This window comes from Podarcis melisellensis (genome assembly GCF_964234715.1).
Source record: "Podarcis melisellensis genome assembly, chromosome: 2".
Taxonomy (NCBI): domain Eukaryota; kingdom Metazoa; phylum Chordata; class Lepidosauria; order Squamata; family Lacertidae; genus Podarcis; species Podarcis melisellensis.
The window spans coordinates 50,647,476-50,668,045 of NC_138529.1; the positions used below are offsets into that span (position 1 = coordinate 50,647,476).

The 20,570-nt window shown below is 42.9% G+C and overlaps 2 long non-coding RNA genes across 2 annotated transcripts in view; both read left to right on the top strand.

Annotated features, from left to right (window-relative positions):
- Positions 1-20,570, top strand: part of LOC309363731 — a 64,457-nt gene that overhangs the window by 22,864 nt on the left and 21,023 nt on the right. The window lies entirely within an intron of this gene.
- Positions 15,844-19,342, top strand: LOC309363735. Its single transcript, XR_014165560.1, has 3 exons — positions 15,844-16,382; positions 18,743-18,805; positions 18,901-19,342. It is a non-coding gene; the product is annotated as an uncharacterized lncRNA (long non-coding RNA).

The following is a 20,570-nucleotide window of genomic DNA, read 5'->3' on the forward strand; positions in this document are numbered from 1 at the left end:
AAAAGTGCTTAATTGTGGCTAGATTGTGCCCAAGACATGCTTGGAACACATGTAGGGCTGGCACAGCTGCTGCCTGGCAGGGCCAGAGACTCCTACATTTCTAATTGCTAGTGCCCCGTGTCTCTGCTGCAGCTAACTAAAACCATCCTGAGGATGTTCCAGGAGCCAAAAATTCCACATCCAATATTAGACCACACTTAATATTCTATCAGGCATCGTTATAGCCCTGTTATGGATGGAGGTGGGTTAGCACTCACTTATAGGCACCATGCAGAGCCTTGAATTCTTTGCTGAACATTCCTCTCTGGGTTATGCTGTATGTTGTAACATTCAGGAGTTTGGACAGGAAGAGGGTTGATGGAGTCAGAAGTACTGAATACCAGCTGCTGGGAGGCAGAGGAGAGGGCTCTTGTGCTTAGGTCTTGCTTGAGGGTTTGCCGTAGGCGTCTGGTTGGCCATGGTGAAAACAGGATCCTGGACCAGATGGGCCATTGGTCTGATTCAGCAGGCTCTTCTTATGTTCTTCCCATTGGTGTGGAAGACTGTCTTCATGGCATTTGGAAGTTAGGAAAATATATTCTTTGTTAGGGCCATTACAGGTAAATTGCCTACAATGAGTGCGAAACAGTTGGAGACTCCTCTGGAAGTGGAGAGCCTTTTTGGTAAATGAGCAAGCTTATTCTACTTCACCCCACTTTAGCTAAGGATGACATCATCCATAGGTGTCTGTGAAGGAAAATAAGAGCAGACTGAAGTTTCAGGAGGCGGGGAGGGAGAAGGAGAAAATTGATTTTGGGTTTTGTAAGCATCTGAGGCTCTAGAGCAGGGGAAGACTTTGGTCTTTCAAATTTCACTGACTCCCTGTGTGAGCCCAAAATTCGCCCCCCCCCCCGGCTTCTTGCTTTCTGTTCTGCTCAATTCACTGCTACACCATAGTTCCAATGCTCTGTGGCGCCCCCTAGGATCAGTGCAGCAGAACTGGTTGCACTGCCCTAAATACGCCTCAGCTTACAGATGTGAAGTGGGAGCAGTGGGCTGTGTCTGTCTGCAGAAGTGCTTAAATTGTGCGCATTCACCTATGCTCAGCGTGCATATCTGCAAATATTATACAATGTTAATAAGCCTCCAGTGACTTCCTTCCAAAGGAAACCAAACCTGTGTCCCTAGAATTTTTCACTGCTTGGAAATGTGAGGTGAGTATAATAATTATTTCTGCCATAAAAAGGATCCTCTGAAGGACAAACGTAAATAGAATTTTCAGCCTTAGGAGACTTGCCATTTCTGAATTTTTATAGCCAGGCCCCACTGCTGCTGTCTTTTAAAATAAAAGGTTGGGAACTGAATCCTAGCCTGAGCGAAGAGCGATAAGTGCATCTCATTTTTCTCCACGGATACAATTCCTTCAAAATACAGAATAGGGAAGACATACTACATCCTATGTTTTTTAAAGGTTTCTAAATATAACATGTCTGGGAAGATATAATCTCTCTGTGTCTCTGTATGGAAAGTACAGTGGTGTTGCATGCAACAGGGAATCATCTCTATAACATAATCTGTTATTCTCTATTTTAGAAAGCCCAGTCTGCTTTGTTTTTTTGGAAACTCATGAATACTTTACCACACCTCACAGAAAGATACTTGCTAGAAGGTTAGGTGGGAAGAACTATACTTTTGCAGTAGCTTCCTTTGTTGTTTGATTTCATTAGCAAAAAACAAAACAAAACAAAGGTCATGGAAAATAATGGATAAGCGATACATTTGCTATAAAAGGTGGATTCTCTGGCTTATATCAATGACATGCAAACTACTAAGAGGCGTATCATACTTCATTTGGGTTTTTAGTTGATTTTTTCTTTTACTACACGCAGGCCCTTGGCTTTCACAATGTAATAAGTAATAATGAGAGGATGCATATTTTCTTCCCGGCCCCTTTAAAAAATTGGATCAAGTACAACTTCTGGATAGTCTGAGAAAATTTTGCATTCAAACAGCTCTGATTTATTTTTGAGACGACCAGCTTTCATATTGTAAAACTGACCTGCATCAAAGTAGCCTTAGATAGTAGAGCGAAATATTTCACAGGTGGTAGTGAGGCCTGCCATGTCTGGACACACACACACACACACACACACACACACACACACACACACACCCTAATGTAGCTGCTGGTTCAGCATTAGCTATGTAAGTAGTTTGCAGGAATGCCACTCAAGGGCTACTTAGTGGTGTCAATTGGGGTGATGCATTATTGTGATGGAGACAGCTGCCTGCTAGAACCTGGACTGAGGCCACTAGCACAGTTCCTAAGTATGCTGCTAATAAAAACAGATATTAAAATCGGCTCACCTTATACTCATTTCCCGAATCTCATTAGGTGCGCTAGATTTAGGAGTTTTATATACAACCACATGCTGTTGACCTTAAGACAATCAGAATTTCTTCTGTCTGTCTATCTACCCATCCACAACCCATCTTTCTTTCTTTATTTTCATTTGTTGCATTAATTCCCCACCCACCTTTTTTCTCTGGGAGCTCAAAGTGGAGTACAGTACAAAGTTCTCCTGATCCTCATTTAATCTCCACAACACTCCTGTGAGCTGGGTTAGGCTGAGAGGCAGTAACCCAGTAAAAAAATTCATGGTCGTGTGGGGATTTCTAATATTATGGTTGCAACCCCCCCCCATGTTTTTAATGCGTATCTAGATTAAATAACATTTCATTTGCTGGAAAAACTTAACAGTTGTGAGATATGCAAAGATCAGCTGTGCCAGAGAAGGCCACTAGTGGTCAGTATGGTGGGGCAGAATCATTGAATCATAGAATTGTAGAGTTGGAATGAACCCTGAGGATCTCTTAGTTCAACACCCTGCAATGCAGGAATCACAACCAGAGCATCTCTGACAGATGGCCATACCAGCCTCTGCTTCGGAGCCATCCTCCCAAACACTGGCATTGTTACAGTTTACCTGGACAGTACTAAGGTGGGGCAGAGCAGTGGCTGTGTGCATTCACTGGTGGAGAGAATGCAGTGCTTGTGCCAGCACATTGAAACATCTCTGACCTTGCTGCTGCCTTACCTCACCCTAGCACCATCTAAGTAAGATGTAGCAACACTGGTGTTGGGAGGGCAGCTCTGTGGCTGTGCAGTGCTAATGCAGGAGGCTTAGAGAACATTTCAGTCCACCCAAATACAACAAAGTCCAGCGCCACCTATTGAGTAAACAATATAATGGCATTATCCACAACCGGCTGCAGTATTGTGGAAGGGATCTGGGATGCAAAATAGAGAGCTGAAATGGAGGACCATCCTGCAAATTTACTTTGGGAGCAGGAATGTATTTAGAAATGCCAAAACGTAGAGGTGTGGCTCAGGATTTTTTGCATCATTGCAAGGAACCAGAGAGTTGTACCTTAGCATCCCTTCTCTGTCTCTGCAAAAGATCCTGACGCACACATCAAAATATTTGGGAAAGCAAAATGTTTTGGGGCAGCCTAGCAAAATCGGCTAGTTTTGTTCCTCCTGGGTGCAATGCCAGTTGGCCCAGCCAGAAGCAAACACCTTAGAAAGTTAGGTTGCTGGTGGAAAAACTAGTGGACAGTCATCTGAGGATTACTATTCAACTTCCTGTTAGAAAGATTATGTTCTTATTAATATCTTTATTTCAAGGTTGCAAACCTCACCGAGACTGGCGCAGAATGTTTTATAATAAGTACGGTAAGTGAAAGAATACAATTGGAATTGGAACACTGTGAAAATTCCTTATGCAAAAATGGTTTGGTCTGGACACAATGCTAGGATATCTTGAAGGAGACATAATTTGGACATGATCCAAATATTTTTGAGGAGTTCAGAGGTGTGCAAATATCTGTACTTTATTATAGGCTTCGGCACCACTGGAAAGTAAGAGAAACTAACATCAGCCTTGCAGTCAGGGAAGCGAATCAGAGCAGTCACAGATGAAGGCCAGGAGAACCTGTGACTGACAGCTCCAAAATGATTTCAAAATATGTGTACCAGTTTATTCTGGAACATTATAGTTGGCCTGGACACTGTATAAGGTAGCAATTTCCTGTGCTGTTCTGGCCTGTCTCAGGCATCTGGCAACCCTACCAAAAGTGTTATCCAACCAGTGATAAGAAAGAGCCTTGGTTATGGGTGGATACTGTAGTTACCATTGCCTAATATTCTCTACTTGAGGAGGCTATTTATGGGAAAAAAGAAAGACTGGACCATGCTGACAAATCTGGTTTGCTGCACCAGAAAGAACAGCAGAGCTGCAAAATCCCAAAATAAAACATGAACTAAGTTCTCAGCACGGTATTAGCAGACCTAGGACTCTCATATCCTGAAGATATGGGACTGTCAGATCTGAGAAGGGTTCAGCATTTTGTGCCTTGACAGATACATATTGTTACAAAAGCCCACAAATAAGCAGTTTGGAAGCTTCTCTCATTATGAGGGAAATTTAATTGAAGAGCTGTCTTTTGAATTAATGGGGGAGCTCTCATCTTGTCAGACTCTGTCTTCATACATTTATATCCTACTCTTCCTTCAAGAGTGGCCTATATGAGTATACCATCCTGGCACTGGCCAGAATGAGACCTCTTTAGCTTTAACAACGAGCAGCATCCTGCACCCTCAGCCCATTCATTGAGCATACTGCTGTCAGCAACAATGCAAGCAAGGGAGGGAGTATGGTTATGCCCACATGCCTCATTATAGGATTTACATTCAGTTTCTAACTTTGGAGCTTATCCTGTTCATATCCTGGCCAACACCCCTTTCATTCTGTGGCCACATTCACACCACAGATGTAAAGCACTATGATGCTGCTTTAAAAAGTGATGGCTTCCTCAAATGAATTCTGGGAACTGTAGTTTCTTAAGGGTGCTGAGACCCCAATTCCCTTCCCAGAACTACAGTTCCCAAAGTGGTTTAACAACCAATCCCTCTTCACAGGAACTTTGGGAAACACATTATCACAGCCCTGTGAGGGGAATAGGGGCCTCTTAACAACTCTCAGCACCCTTAACGAATTACAGCTCCCAGAATTCTTTGGGGGAAGCAATGACTGTTTTAAGTGGTATCATAGCTCTTTAAAAATATGGTGTGAATGTGGCCATGGCTGTATGTATTTACCACATATTTCTATACACTTATTTTGCTTTATGTATAACTTCCTTTCAGCCAAAATCCTTAAGGTGGTTTACAAAAAAAGATTCTAAAACAATTTTTAAAAATTGTGCTGTAGGTAAGAGGGAGTATGTAGATGGGGAAGCAGTGTTTCCTTCACATCTGTAGCAAGTTATGTTTTTAAAGGTTTTCAACACCCCCCTACCCCAAGTTGTCCCCCCCATCATTTTTAAATCTGTGTTTAATTTAGTGTCGGGTATTACACTTGGTTATAGATATGGTAATTTGCCTGTGATATTGAAAAGTCACTTGAATTTTAAATATTTAAAAGAATCTTCTAACACGTGCTGCTTTGAAACACACACACACACACACGGAAAGAAACACAACTTCCTCCCTATCCATTTATGCTATCTGGCTGCCCCTGTGCCGATGTCTCAGCTGTAAGCCTGTTTGAGAGGGATTCCTGCAGCTAGTCTAATGTTGGTTAACTCACAGCCCACTCTTCATGGCATTCCATGGCAAAACTCCAGTTAATTATAAAGGGGTTGGATTGCACTATAAGCATTTTGAGCACACATTGATGTAGTTCCTTCAGGTTGATTTGGCTTGGCCACGCTACACTTGTGGCGATCGATTAAGGGGTCAAAGATTAATGCATTTTATATAACATGTGCCTCTGCACAAATTTAGAGTTGACAGCTCCTTCCCTCACAAGTCGTAGGACTCAAGGACTACCCTGTCAGGTGGCAGAGAGCTGGTGGTGTATTTATAATTCATTGCTGCCTGGGACTGATGGGAATCTGTCATCTCTCAGACTACTCTGGAAGCTGTTCAGCTAAAGGTTGACAGTGATGCTTGTGGCTATTTTTTTTTTTTAAGAGGAGATGTGGGACTTTGGATTCACTTGCATTTCTCAGCTGACAAATGAATCCTATTAAAATTCACACAGTGAAAAGCTGGCACTCGTGGCAGCAGGAACACCCAGTTTCTACCTTGTCCTCACTACACTAGCCTTCAGGAGATGCCTTGGCTAGCGAGTTTATTTTCTATGGCAATCTGGTCCTGGTCTGTACCATATACATTAACTAGTCTGGGTCAAAAAGGCTGCAACACAGAATAGATAAAGATGGGTTCCCCCCCCCCTCCTTGGATCATCTCACTGTGGATGCAGGAGCACTGCAAGCCTTGGGTCTCCACATTGACTAGTTCTGTTTTGATCATGGATTTATCCTGGTCGACTCATTTGGGAGGGGTTATGAATTTCAGGGATAAAACGAAGAGCTATATATAAGCTCATGGTCACTGACCTGGGATAAAGACTATCTAGGAGATTCATTATCACAATATACTGGTCAAACAGGTTCATCATGCTGAGATGTCTCCTTCTCTAGAGTAGGAGAACTAGCACGCTTATATTTTGCTTTTCGCTGAGACTTTCCCTTATCCCATCCAACTGCTCTTCCTATCTTTTAACAAACATCTTGGTTGTCTGCTCCTGGACACAAATCGGTTATTGGGCGGGGCACAAACATCAGCTGATCAGTTTGTTGTACTGTGCTGATTTTATGGAGGCAGCAATATATTCTTGAGCTACTCTTGTGCTTCTCAAAGTCTCCGGGTTAAGGGGATGTCTTTTTATCTGCTTTGAGTTAGTAATTGTATGTATAAATATGCTAACATAGTTAAGTGACAGAGAGACAATACTAAAAATATATATTAAAAATCAAGCCAGCATTGAAAGGATTTTTTTGTGATTCTTCAGGGACTAGGCAAGACAGAGATGTTGAAAGCAATGGAGACATGTTTGTGCCAATTTTAGCTGCCAACAGAGATGACAAAAACATGCAGTACCAGAGTGAGTCATGGCAACTGCGAGCACATGGCAGCAGCAATATGTAAGATACTGTTCCAGAGCAAACCACATTCTAACAGGCCAGGGATCACCAACATGGTGCCAGCAGGTACACATGTGCCCAGAGAGGTCTCCCTCCTCCGACTGAAGTTTGGCTTGGAAGAAGCATTCTGCTGTAGCCAGTACGATAGGTTGTGCTGTGTGCTTGGTTGTGGGTTGTGTGTGTGCATCTGCAACAATTCCCCAGATTTGCAAATGTGGCCACAGGACCTCAAAGGCTGGCAACCTCTGAGAGGCACACAGTCTGACTTGCTAGTTAGCAGGCAGTAAACATCAGAGGAAGAGGAGCTGCATGAATTCATTCCACACAGGCGGGGCTGGCCCAAGACATTTTGGCACCTGAGGAGAACCACAAAATGGCACCCCACTCCCTGCCATGGAAGAAGGGGTGAGTGAAGATCTACATCAAGAACAAGGGCGGGGGGAGTAAATATCGACACCAGGATCTGCTGCCCCTGTGGAACCTGCCGTCTGTCTGCTTTTGTTATTTTGGTCTCTCTGAATGTGTAGAACAAAGGCAAGCATTGGAAATCTGTGGATGTGTCACAGAGAAAGATCCTAGCATATTACACCTATTGGGCATACTTTCGGAATCTGTGATGCAATGTGATGGCATATGTGACAGTGTGGGAGGAAAAGTGATGGCTGCTAAAGCAGTGCGATTAGATTACAGCTGCCTGGCAGAGAAGAAGGCCAAAAGCAAAACAAAAAAAAAGTCCCCACCATGCTGCTATTAAATCCAGAGGCAGGAGCTGCATTTATATACTCCATAACAGCACTGGAAGATTATGAGTTACAGGGATGGGGAGAGTGTGTGGGTGAATTCAACAGGGCTTAGTTTGTTTTTTGGTTAATGTTGATATTGTTTCGTAGTTTATGAGTTCTTTAATGGTCACATAAAAATGAAATGAAATCTGCATCATTGAACATTCCAGAAGGAGTCAGAAAGCTTACAGCAATGTGCCTGCTGTCTGAGTAGAAGTTAATTTCTGTGCGTGTACTTATGATTTCATCCCAAGTCTTAGAATATCTATCTTTTCTCTCTTAAAGCCCCAACATCTAAAGTTATAAATTACTCAGTGTTTGTTTTTAGTTGGGTATTTTCTAGCCCTGATCATAGAATCATAGAGTAGGAAGGTACCACAAGGATCATCTAGTCCAGCCCTCTGCGATGCAGAAATCTTGTCCAACATGGGGTTCAAACACACAACTCTGAGATTAAGAGTCTCCTGCTCTACTGACTGAACTATCCTTCCCTTATGAGCTCAGAAGGAGAGAAAAAGAGAGAAAATATTCACAGTATGGGTACACAAATATTCACATGCAAACAGTGCACACAAAAACGCACAGGAAAACTGTTTTTTTTTGTTACTAAAAGGGGGGGGGGAGGTTAAAATACATAGATACTGTAACATCGATTAGTTGTATTGAAAAGTTGCTTAAAAGCAGACACACTCTACAAATTTCTTCTTCTGATACAGAAGAAGCTCAACACTTTTGTTTGGATTTCCACTTTTGGAAATATGGCAACCCTGGGCTATGTGTATGTAGAAGATACTCTCCCTCTCTCCTCTGACAAATCCACACAAACACTATGCATTGCGCAGACTGGGGAGTGTTCTTCCTTAATCACACTGAAAAAGAAATGGAACAAATCAACCTGCCCTTGAGTGATGACTAATCTGCAGCTTCCTGCCACTGATCTCAGCTACCAGTTGACCAAGGATTGCTGTTTGCCTTGAACTTCCTTTCTGATTGCAGAGGAATTGCTTTCCAGCACAGGGGTGACTCAAAAAGCTAACCATGCATACATAAGGTCCCAAATGTTGTCCCCAGCATCTCTAGGTGGGGCTGGGAGAGTTTCCTGTCTGAAACTCTGGAAAGCCTCTGCCAGTCAGTGTAGACACCACTGAACTAGATGGACCATTGGTCTGATTCTGGATAAGGCAACTTCCTTGGTTCCTATGGGATGAGCCCTCGCCCATCATTTGTACCCATCATCTGCAGGGTCAGATTTAGGTTTGATGAGGCCCTAAGCTACTGAAGGTAATGGGGCCCTTTATATGTCAGCTGTCCTTTGTCAACAGCAAATTTTCGCTGTTTTTCGCGTTGAATATATGCTATATGGTAATTTATGGACCTAATAGGTATCTGAAGCCATTTGCACATAACGGAATATGTATTTTATCAAAGTAATTGTTGAATTGAAATACAATTACAAAGAAGGATATTAATAGGGAAATACAATTAAGAAGAAGTATATTAATAGTGAAATAATTATTAAGCTCTAACTTAAAATGATTCTTTTATTCATAACAAACTTAATAATGCAAACACTTTTTTCCTTTAATTTTTTTGAGTCCCCCCAAGGGCCCTAAGCTATAGTGCGTTGACCTTATACATAAATCCAGCACTGATCATCTGGTAATCAGAGGTAGACTGCTTCTCAAAATGGAGGTGCCATCAAAATTCCTAGCTACTGATGCAGCCTTGGTTTTTCACTGTCAAATGAGCAACACCACCACCACATTTCTTAAGTAATGTTTCATTCCGATTGTTTGAGTTAATGTTTTAATGTGTTGTAATCCTCTTTGAGATCCCCCCTTTAAAAATATAAAGTGGTATAGAAATGAAATGAATTAATAGTAATAATAATCTGCTGCTGCTGTTCTGCAGCTCCCTGATTCCCAAGATGTAAGAGAAACTCAAATACCAAACAATAAAAAATGGGTTGGATCCAGATTTGCTCATGGCTAGATAATGCCAATTGAAATAATAACTAATTGAAGTTTCATTGATTTCAGTCGGTCTGATTACAAATCATTCTTTAAAAACAAAAACAGGCAACAGATGATCAGCCACCTGTTGCCATGGCCCCACTCCTAGAGACCCCTCTGGGTTTAGCAGACTCGGTTGCTGGTTTCACCTGGTAGCAGAATTTTAAAATGATTTAGTTTTTGCAAGACTTTACATTGTTTCAGTTGTTTGTTTTGATTTTATTTGCTTTCCCCCACCAACTTTCTCTCTTTTGCTGCTCTTTGTGTGCAGATCTCAAAACTGTTTAAAGTGTTTTGTTTCCTGGATCATTAACCGATCTTCTTACTTCTCGGAGCCCATAGATCAGTGTCAGTAGCATCAAAAGACCAGGGCTGTGTAATCACTCCCTCTAACTCTGCATCCATTGTGCCCCCAGTGCTGGTTTGGGAACGGATATTGGCCACAATCCATATCTATCTTGTATATGTCCTGTCATTTCATTTGATGCACACCCCCCCCAAATCAGCTTCAATCTGAATTGAGAAAAAGAATGACTCAGCTGTGCTTTTAGCTGGTAATGGTGGTTGAGTATGCTACAGTGGCATGAGTTGGGCAAACAGTCTGTATTGTAACTGGGTGGCAAAAAACGATAACTTAAAATAGCTCAAAACTTACCTTGGGGGCACAAAACTTAGCGCTGAAGTGCTTCTAAAAAAGCGACTTTGCCAGGAGATACAATGCCTGTGCTTTTTCTACTCCTCTGCAGCTCAACAGTCTAGAATCCATGGCTCTTCCATCTGTCAGCCCACACTTCTGTACATGTGAGGCAGGCTGCTTCTGCATTTTCTTTGCACTATGGGCAGGTCAGATTGAAATGCTGGCTATAAAAATTCTCACTAGGTATTTTGGCAAAAGCCACCATAGCTTTGGGTCAGTTTGCAGCATCGTTTTGAGAAACACTTGTTGCTCTCATGTGGCATCAAGCGACATGTTGACTGCATTGAAAAATGGCTGCTTAAAGGTTCAGATTTTGCACATCAGGGACAACTGGTTTGATATACTTTCTCAACTATAATCACATGCTTCTGATGCGAGACCTTTGATGAGCTGAGCAACAGGACAATCGCATGGTGCAGGCAGAAGAATCAGACATTATGCTAACTACATGATAGAACATGGCTGGTGGCAAATGTAGCCCTTCCTATGGTGAAATTATGTGGCTTCTTTGCAGGCTGGAGCCTTATTCTATTCATAGAATCATTGACTCATAGAACTGTAGAGTTGGAAGGGACCCTGAGAATTGTCTAGTCCAACCCCTGCAATTCAGGAATATGCAGCCATCCTGTTTGGGGACTGAACCTGCAACCTTGGTGTTATCAGCACCATGCTCTAACCAACTGAGCTATATTTCATCTGGCTCTTATCCCAATTTTGACATAACCGTACTGGGATCCCTAATGTGGCATCCTTGTGCATCAAAGCACTCCTTATTGATGCTCACCAATGACTCTTATTCCACCTAAGTTTTGTTTATTTATTTAAACTGAAGGGTTTGGGACTGTATTTTGTTGTTAGCTGGTTGGGAGGCTGCCTGTTTTGGGCGACGGGGGTTCTGAGCATTACCAGGTCCCCCCCCCCGGTGGAATAGATATTTTGTGGTGCTTATGACAGTTTATTAGATTTCCAAATGTACCCTCAGGCCCCCAAAGGTTGTTGCTGATAGTATATCTTAATCACACTTCATCCTGCAGGATCTCAGGGTGGTCTACAGCAATCAGAAGAAACTCACTGTTCCCTTAACATTACAGAGGAATCACAGCCAGTTCTTTGCCCCAGCACCAAGGAATGAATTTCTACAGGAACTCCACTGGCTGATTCATTTGCAAGGTTCTTTGTGTGTTCCCATGACTCACTCTTTTCCTAAAGCTCTGATTGAATGTAGCAACAAGATGCTGTAATTCAGGAGTTTTCACTTACAGTTGCATTGCATCATGGCTTTTGTAAGTTTAGCACTGTGTAAACCAGAAATGAGGAACTTTTGGGCCTCTGTATGCTGTTGAACTACAGCTCCCATCATCGCTGACCTTTGGCTATGCTGACTGGGACTAATGGGAGTTTAAGTCCAGCAACATCTGGAGAGCCACATCTTCCCCACCCCTGGCAGAAATGCTTACAGCACAATCCTAACCATGCCTACTCAGAAGTAAGTCCTATTGAATTCAGTGGGCTTACTGCCTGGATAAATACAGTTAGGATTGCAGCCTAAAATAATCTTGTGCGTGTACACTGTAATCTACTATATATTTTGGAAAGTTGTTTATTTTCTTGTATGCATTTGGACAGCACTCGAGATATAATAACCAAACTTTGCACGATGGTTCCTGAGTTCAAGAAGTAGATTTGTTTGGATGCCATTTTGAATCAGGATCACAGACTGAACATTTAAAAACTGCACTGACCTTAACCAGTGATTTCAAAACTGCAGCAATATTTTGGTTTCTTAGAATTCCCAAGCAACACTAGGTACTAGGGGGCTAGGGCACTATATAAACAATACTGTAATTTTTATTAGCAGATAGAAATGGAGGTTGGAGGAAGAAAACAACCCCCTCTCAGAAGTATAGCAGTTAAAGTGACAGCTTCGTGCTTAGGCTGGCCCTGGTCTTAAAAGTATCCGTTGTGATTTGGAACAGATCAGAATAATGTTTTAAAAAATGTTTACACAGGTCTTCTTGAGTGAAAAGATGATATGGCAGAATTAGATAAGATGTCAGGAGGTAATGTATGAAGAGGTTAAAAGACTGTGAGAATACAAAGGAGAAAATGATAAACTTGCGCCAAAGGCATTTAAAGCCATATGAACCATGTAACCTTTTTTGGTACACCTCTTCAGTTGAAAAGGATCTTATTCCCCACAAAGAGCTCCAGTTCCAGAGTTCCCTGGGAAGAAGGTTTGACCAATAAACCACTCTGGAAACTGTAGCTCTGTGAGGGGAATAGGAGTCTTAGAATCACAGAATCGTAGAGTTGAAAGGTACCCCAAGGGTCATTTAGTCCAACCCCCTGAATTGCAGCAATATCAGCTAAAGCATCCATGTCAAATGGCCATCCAATTTCTGCTTAAAAACCTCAAAAGAAGGAGAGTCCACAACCTCCTGAGGGAGACCATTCCACTGTTGAACAGCTCTTACTGTCAGAAGGTTCTTCCTGATGTTTAGTCAGAATCTTCTTCCTTGTAACTTGAAGCCATTGGTTTGAGCCCTACCCTCCAGAGCAGTAGAAGACAAGCTTGTCTTCTAGCAGCTCTCAGCACTGGCACTGAATTGGGGACTTGCATACTCACAGCGAGGTGGTGTGTGCTTCCTTTAAGGATCCTCTGGCTTTCCCCCTCTGTGGGAAACTGTGAGGGCTGTTTCCAGCATAATGCTTGGAACTCATGGATAGACTTTTATAAAAAACGATCACACAAACTCTTCAGTTTGAGATATTACATGGGGATTAGCAGCTTTCTCAGCTGATTGGTCGAACGCAGACAATGTGCTGGAGAAAAACACCAATATAAGAGAGCTTTGCCTTGCTAGTTCTTGTTTGCTTCCAGTAGAGTATTATGTGGTGTGGTGGTGCCTTCATGTGGAAACTGGAGGGATATGCAAGAAAAAGAATCTGCGGGAAATAACTAAGGCAGAGGCACAGAACTTTAAAAATATATAATGTGCAATTTTCTCATGAGATACGAGCTCCACAACTCATTCACCTTGGCAACAACATATCTGGGATTATATCATTCAGCATGCTGGAAATTGCGAGCCTACACACTAAACCCTGTCCCTGGTACCCACCACCCAGAAATGATAAAATGGAAATAATGTATGGGTTTGAAATTAGGCCACCACTTTATTAAATTCAGGCGTAGGAACCTTGGCTTAGGCCTTGGAAGGTATGCCTCTCATACTCAACAGGGGCTGAGGATGCGCAGGTCAGTCAGGTGTTCTGGGAGGGGACTGTAAAGCATGAACGTACACAGCGTGCCCTCCCAGTTCACCAAAGCCAGGAGTCTGACCTATATGCTGCCGCTATAGGGCCAGTGACTCCCACAATCAACCCTTTAACGGGCCCTGAAAATGCTGCCGAATGGGGGTGCATCAATATGCTGCCCCTGACTCACAGATAGACTACAGTGGTACCTTGGTTTACGAACTTAATCTGTTCTGGAAGTCCATTCTTAAACCAAAGCGTTCTTAAACCAAGGTGTGCTTTCCCATAGCAGCGGAGGACTCAATTTACAAACGGAACATACTCAACAGGAACCGAAACATGTTCTGATTCCAAGGCAAAGTTCGCAAACCAAAACACCTGCTTCCAGGTTTGCAGCATTCTTAATCCAAGTTGTTCATAAACTAAGCTGTTCTTAAACCAACTGTATAGACTACCAACCAAGGTCTAAAACCGCCACCCGAGACCCCAACTGGGGTCTCGCCGCCAAGATACCTACAGCTGAACATCCTCTCCTTCAGAGAAGGACTACACCCTGCCACCCACCAGTCCCTGAAGCCCTGGCACACATCGCTCAACCAAAGGTTGTTGCCATTGGGGGTCAAATGTACTCCAAAGGAGTTAGTTATCAGGAGAATTGTATACTAAGTTCATATATATCACATGTCAGGAGGTCTTGTGATGGACGCCTTGGTTCCATCAGGACCTGGCAGGTTTGGCAGCTTCAGATGGACCAAGAGGAGGAAGACAAAGGAGCAGATGGAGGGCTGAAAGGCTGGCACCCAAGGGTGTAGGAAAGAGGTCCTCTGCTTGTGACTCTGTATGACAGAGAGAGAGAGAGAGAGAGAGAGAGAGAGAGAGAGAGAAGCAGATTTCCTGGCTTTCTCTTCTACCCCTCCAGTGGAGTACAGAGCCTCATCAGGGAGCAGAGAAGACTTCAGCAAGCCAGAGAGAGGGGCTCATGGTAGTGGTGTAGGAGCTGGAAGCAGAAGGGCAGGACAGTGTTGTCACTGAAAGTCAGGCACTTCCTTGATGGGTGTGAGATCAAACACAACTGCCCAGATGTAGCAGACATGAGTGCGTGCAGCAGATTTACAGGGTGAGAGAGTCCCACAAGGGAGCTCTCCCTGCCTCACCTTTAAAAGCTTAGCAGGAGGGGTATGTCAACTGTTGGGACATCTTTAAGGCTTCCATTCACTTATGCATTTCTTGCTTTGGTCATGGAACCTTGACTTCTGGATCATGTGCTTGTTATCTGCCACTTAGTGTGGGAAGCGGATTGTCTGCCGGTTGGTTTGTTCTCTCTGTGTTTGGAAGCCTCTTGAGATATCATCAGAAAGCTTGGCATGAGGGTTCCTGAGGTGGGGGAAAGCACTCTTCATCAACATTTGGATGCCAGCTGCCATTTTGAATCACAATTGCAGACTAAAATGTGACTTTTTAAAATGAAGGCTGTTTCCAGAATGGGTTCATTGGTTCATTCATATTGGTTCATTCATATCTGATTTGTCAGTGTGTGAAATAGGCATGTGAGGCGTATGTCTTACACTTTTCACAGGTATTCCACTTTTTCCCATGCACACCAGGGGTGGTCCATGCAGTGTATTTTAGCCCCTTCCCTCATTAACCACTCCTCTGCCTTTCACCACCTTTTCCTGTTGTGGGCATGCATTCAGGTATTTCTGTTCCTCTGAGTGCACTCCTTTAAATCCACTCCATACAGGAAGAGAGCATAAGAGCAAAAGCTACCAGCCTTTTGTTATCATGTTCTACAATGAACACAATGGAGGCTTGTGCTTTGGGTGCATGTGTGTGCAGGGAGAAGTCAACATCCATTTAAAATTGAATAATAATACTAATAGTACTAACAGCACACATATATTATGCAAGACTCTTATTTAACAACACTGGAGTTCTGATTAAAAAAAGGTTGTGATGGACACACCCTGGGTCAGCCTCCTAGTGACCCAGCAACCAATCAGAGCCGGTTAGAATGCAGCCAATCAGAAGGGGCTGGTGAGTCAAAAAATTGGAACTTTACAGTTAAACTGTCAGACAGGAATCAATTGGGGTTGGAAAAGTGCCTAGTTAGGGACCTGAGAGAGATAGGGATTGGGGTTGGCTATGCAAGGCAACCTGGTTTAATTCCCCGAGAGAAAGTAAGAATACTAGAAGGGCCTCAGAGAGCATTGCTGGTGTAGTAATATTTATAGCTAGTGTGGAAATAGTCCATCCTGAGACAAGTTTTAAATAAGAGTACTGAATAAGGTTTTATAGCTTTCTGTAAAGTGTGTTTGTCTGAAGCTAAGAAGTGTGCCTCTCATGCATAACCTCACTGAGTGCAATTAAATAAAAAGTCTACGTTTGTTTCAGAACTGCCTCCTCATATTTCAAACCACTTGGTGTGAGGAATAAGTGGACACAGGGCATCCTTCACACAAGTAAATCAATGGTTGCAGTATAATAAAGAAATGATACCACAAACAGTTTCTAACAAGGAGAGTTGAAACTTTTGAACACCCAGAAAATCCAGCTCCCATCTTCCGTGAGGGAGTCTGTCACAGAGGTCTTGCCAAGACATTGGTATTGAGTGCAAGGGGTGGAGGGAGGCCATATTTATGTACTTTTATTAAAGTCTCCAAGTAATTTCCACATGTGTTGAGATCTGGAGAAAAGAGCCCCTTCAAATAGTTTCTTCAAATGGGAGTTGTTAAAGTCCTTGAAATCTCATTTTGATGGCTGTCTTTTTTACCATCAAGCTATATGGAAATTTTGTGAAATGCCTAAATAACTTAATAAATTATCTTCCTTGGTTGCTTCCAGATGGAGATTGTCTGCTCTATGCTGCATTTCTGCGATCCCAATACACATCACCTGTTTACTGGGCCTTGCTACTATTGTGGGATACAAAGGTGATTAACAGATTTGTAACAAATGCATGCAGACTCTTCCCCCATTCCTCTTCTTTCTGGAGCTAAGTTTAAAATATTGAAAAGAACGTCAGCCTTAAGTTTTCATCTTAAGCATAATCTTAAGGAAGTAATCAGTTGAACTCAGTGAGATTTAAATTGTGGATGGACATGTTCAGATAGAACAGGCTACTTGCGCCCAAGTGCTTGCAGTGATCTGGTCATACGGATGCTTCAGCATCAGGTTGGATGTGAGGGCAATCTGGCTGTGACATCTGTCACCCCATTGATCGCCAGCATTGATTCGGCTGATCTGGCAGGCTAGGCGGGTGTCCCCTTCCTCCCTCACCGCTCCATGTGCGTCCCTCCTGAAGCTGCGCACTCGGTGTAAGAGGACGACCATCCCAGATAGAAGGAGTGTACCGTTCTTCGGTCAAGGGTATACGATAGCTTCAGCATCAGGCAGGGTGGCTACTTGCACATCACCAAAAAAGAAGAAACACATAAACAAAAGAGGACGAAAGAGGACACAGATTTGCATAAAATTAGTAAAGGTAAAGGTACCCCTGCCCGTACGGGCCAGTCTTGACAGACTCTGGGGTTGTGCGCCCATCTCACTTAAGAGGCCAGGGGCCAGCGCTGTCCGGAGACACTTCCGGGTCACGTGGCCAGCGTGACATCGCTGCTCTGGCGAGCCAGAGCTGCACACGGAAACACCGTTTACCTTCCCGCTGGTAAGCGGTCCCTATTTATCTACTTGCACCCGGAGGTGCTTTCGAACTGCTAGGTTGGCAGGCGCTGGGACAGAGCAGCGGGAGCGCACCCCGCCGCAGGGATTCGAACCGCCGACCTTTAGATCGGCAAGTCCTAGGCGCTGAGGCTTTAACCCACAGCGCCACCTGTGTCCCTTTGCATAAAATTAGGATGTGCTAATTTATATACATAGATGCAAATTTAGAAATAGTTACTATAATTTAAATAGAAATACAATACATCTCAGCATTGTGGGGAAGACAGTAGTCAGGTGACCTGTGCACCTACTCAGTCTGCTGTCCAGGTACAAACTGTGTATAGTAAATTTCATGGCTTCTCCATCTTTAAATCAGAGTTGGACTGCTGAGCCCTTCAGACAGGGGGCATTCTCAAACAGGGCTGATGTCTGATAGCCCTTTGGAGAGAGGAGTGTCCTCTGCAAAGTAGGACACACGGCCACCCTGTTGTCTTGTTAAACTGCTTTGTATTTGCCTTTCACTTTAAAAATAAAGCGCATGTTACAATAATGTCACTTTCCGGTTGGCACTCTAGTTCAATAGGTGCTGATCTCTAAACGGCAGCAAGATGGCGATGGAGAATAAGGAAACAGAGGATACATGTCGAAAAAAAAGGGCCTGAGCTATAGCTGCCCTATAACAAAGCCCAGGGAGCCTCAAATGAAATTACTGCACTTCACAAGTCTAAGGGTCAAATGACATATGATATGTGATCACTCAACCTCCAGCAGTTTTTTTAAAAAAGGTTAATAGCAGGCGCCTTTTTGAAATTAGAACCAGTTCACACAGCCCCTTGGGCTTGTGGCAAACCTGCCCATTTTCATTCTGAGGGCAAAGAGTGCTTATGATAAACCAGTTCTGTGAATGGCTCTTAATAATAACAACAGGCTATTAGTTATGATCGTCCAATGGAATCCGCTGAGGGCCAGGTGCCAGAGGACAAACAATGGGGAAGACTGATGCCTTCACACCCCACCTATGGGCTTCCAAGAAGCATTTGAGTGATGGCTTCTGGAAGCAAGGTTCTGAAACAGATGGATCCTGGGTGTCTGATCCAATTGGGCTTGTCTTCTGTTATGAGACTAAAAGTTCCCATATCACTTAAACCCTCACAGCAGGAGCATAACTGAAAAACTGGGATCTGAAATTCATGATGAGCCACCCACATGCCCAGTTCACCACAAGCACATTTTGTACCTGGGGCAAGTGGGGGCAGTTTGTGATTCTTGCCCCAACGACTACTGTAAGTCTATTGCTGTTTCAGGTGCTATGTGGCAATGTGCGTGTTTCAAGCACCTACTGGACACTGCCTTGAAAATAAACAATTGTGAGTATTGCAGCCCACTTAAAAATAAAACCTGCACCACACCATATTCATATGAAAAGTTTCTAAAAGCTGTTATTTTTTTTATTATTTTACAGACTGACTGTTTATGAATTACCACCCTGGCATGAAAACGAACCTATCCCCCCACCCCTTTTTTAAGGCAAGTGAATGCAAGGTGTTTCTGTAGCAATGGCTCACAAACGTTTGCTTTGAAAGTGTTTAGCTCTATTTATATTATTTGAAAAGTGAAGTTGGAATGCATACACCCTGATATTTTAAAGGATGAATTGCTCTTCTCCATTAGTTACTTGAGAACCAGATATTGCATGGCTCAAGGCTAGGAGGGCTATAGTACTAATAATAAAATCCCGTGGTGGGGGTAGATATAATAGAATCATAAAGTTGGAAGGGACCCAATGGACCATCTAGTCCAACCCCCTGCAATTCAGGAATATGCAGCTGACCCATACAAGGATTGAACCTGCAACCCTGGTGCTATCAGCACCATGCTCTAACCAACTGAGCTATCCAGGCAGTGTTAGTATGTTTGTATCACCTGGAACAGGATAAATTCTCAGAGCACTGATAACAGCTTCTAGGAACTGGAATCCAAGAAGATAACTAGGTTCCCACAAGAGCCTGCCTCTTCAGTGATAGTTAGCAGCCCCACTGTTATCTTTCATCTGGATGGAGAACCTTATCATTAGGTGTTCTTGGGAAATGAAGATAATACCAGTCTTACAATATATCAAAAGTTTTGGCATTCCACTGGTCAAATTCTTTATTTGCTGCCTCCCATGCTTTATAAATTTCATTTCTTTCATTTTCATCAGTGCTGCTATCAGATGTGATGTCGGCTGCTATTGGTTTCCAGGGGGTGGGGAGGTATGGGGGGCTGATGCCGGGGAAGTTGGACAGTCGCTCAAAAATAAAAAAAGGACAAAAGAAAACACATTTGCATAAGATACTATATGCTAATTTATATGTGTATAGATGCAAAGTTAGAAATAATTACTGTAACTGAGAAAGAAAAGCATCTCATCATAGTGTGGAAGACAGCGACCAAGTGACCTGTGTACCTGCTCAGTCTGCTGCCAAGGTGCACATGGTTGATGTGCAACTTTCAGACCCCTTTTCTAGAGATGGACAAATCTGTGAATTCTAGTTTTTCTCAGATTCTCATTTTTTTAAAACCTTAAATTCAGCCCTCTCCATTTCTGTACAGTTTGCTTTAAGAAAAACAAAAACAAAATCCAAAACTCAGCATGAAAAAGCAGACCCATTTTGAATATACATTTTGTATGCAATTTTGCCTAATATACATAGTTTGCAAGCAATTCTCCCTAGTGTACTGCATTTTCCTCAATTATTTTCCACCTATATATGCATTAGTGTGTGCACTCTTCTCTAATATACACATCTTTGTATGCATCTTGTTTGTTGGAAAACTGCACTACAGAAGTGAGGATTTTGAAGGACAGATGCATGTTAGTTTGCACAGTGGTTTGGGAAGTGTGAATTAAGTAGGTGCACTTTAAAATGTGAATGTAATTTCTTTCCCACCTCTACCTTGCTTTCTCTTCTTATGGTTATTTATCTTTAAATCAGGCTTGGATCAGACAGCTCTTCAAATAAAGTAGGACACACAGCCATAATATATGCCAAGCAGGTTAGGGAGGATACCATATTCACTTGGTCAAGGTCACTATTTTCGTCCATAAAAGACTGTAATTAAATTCCACACTCTCCTATGAACTCAATCCCT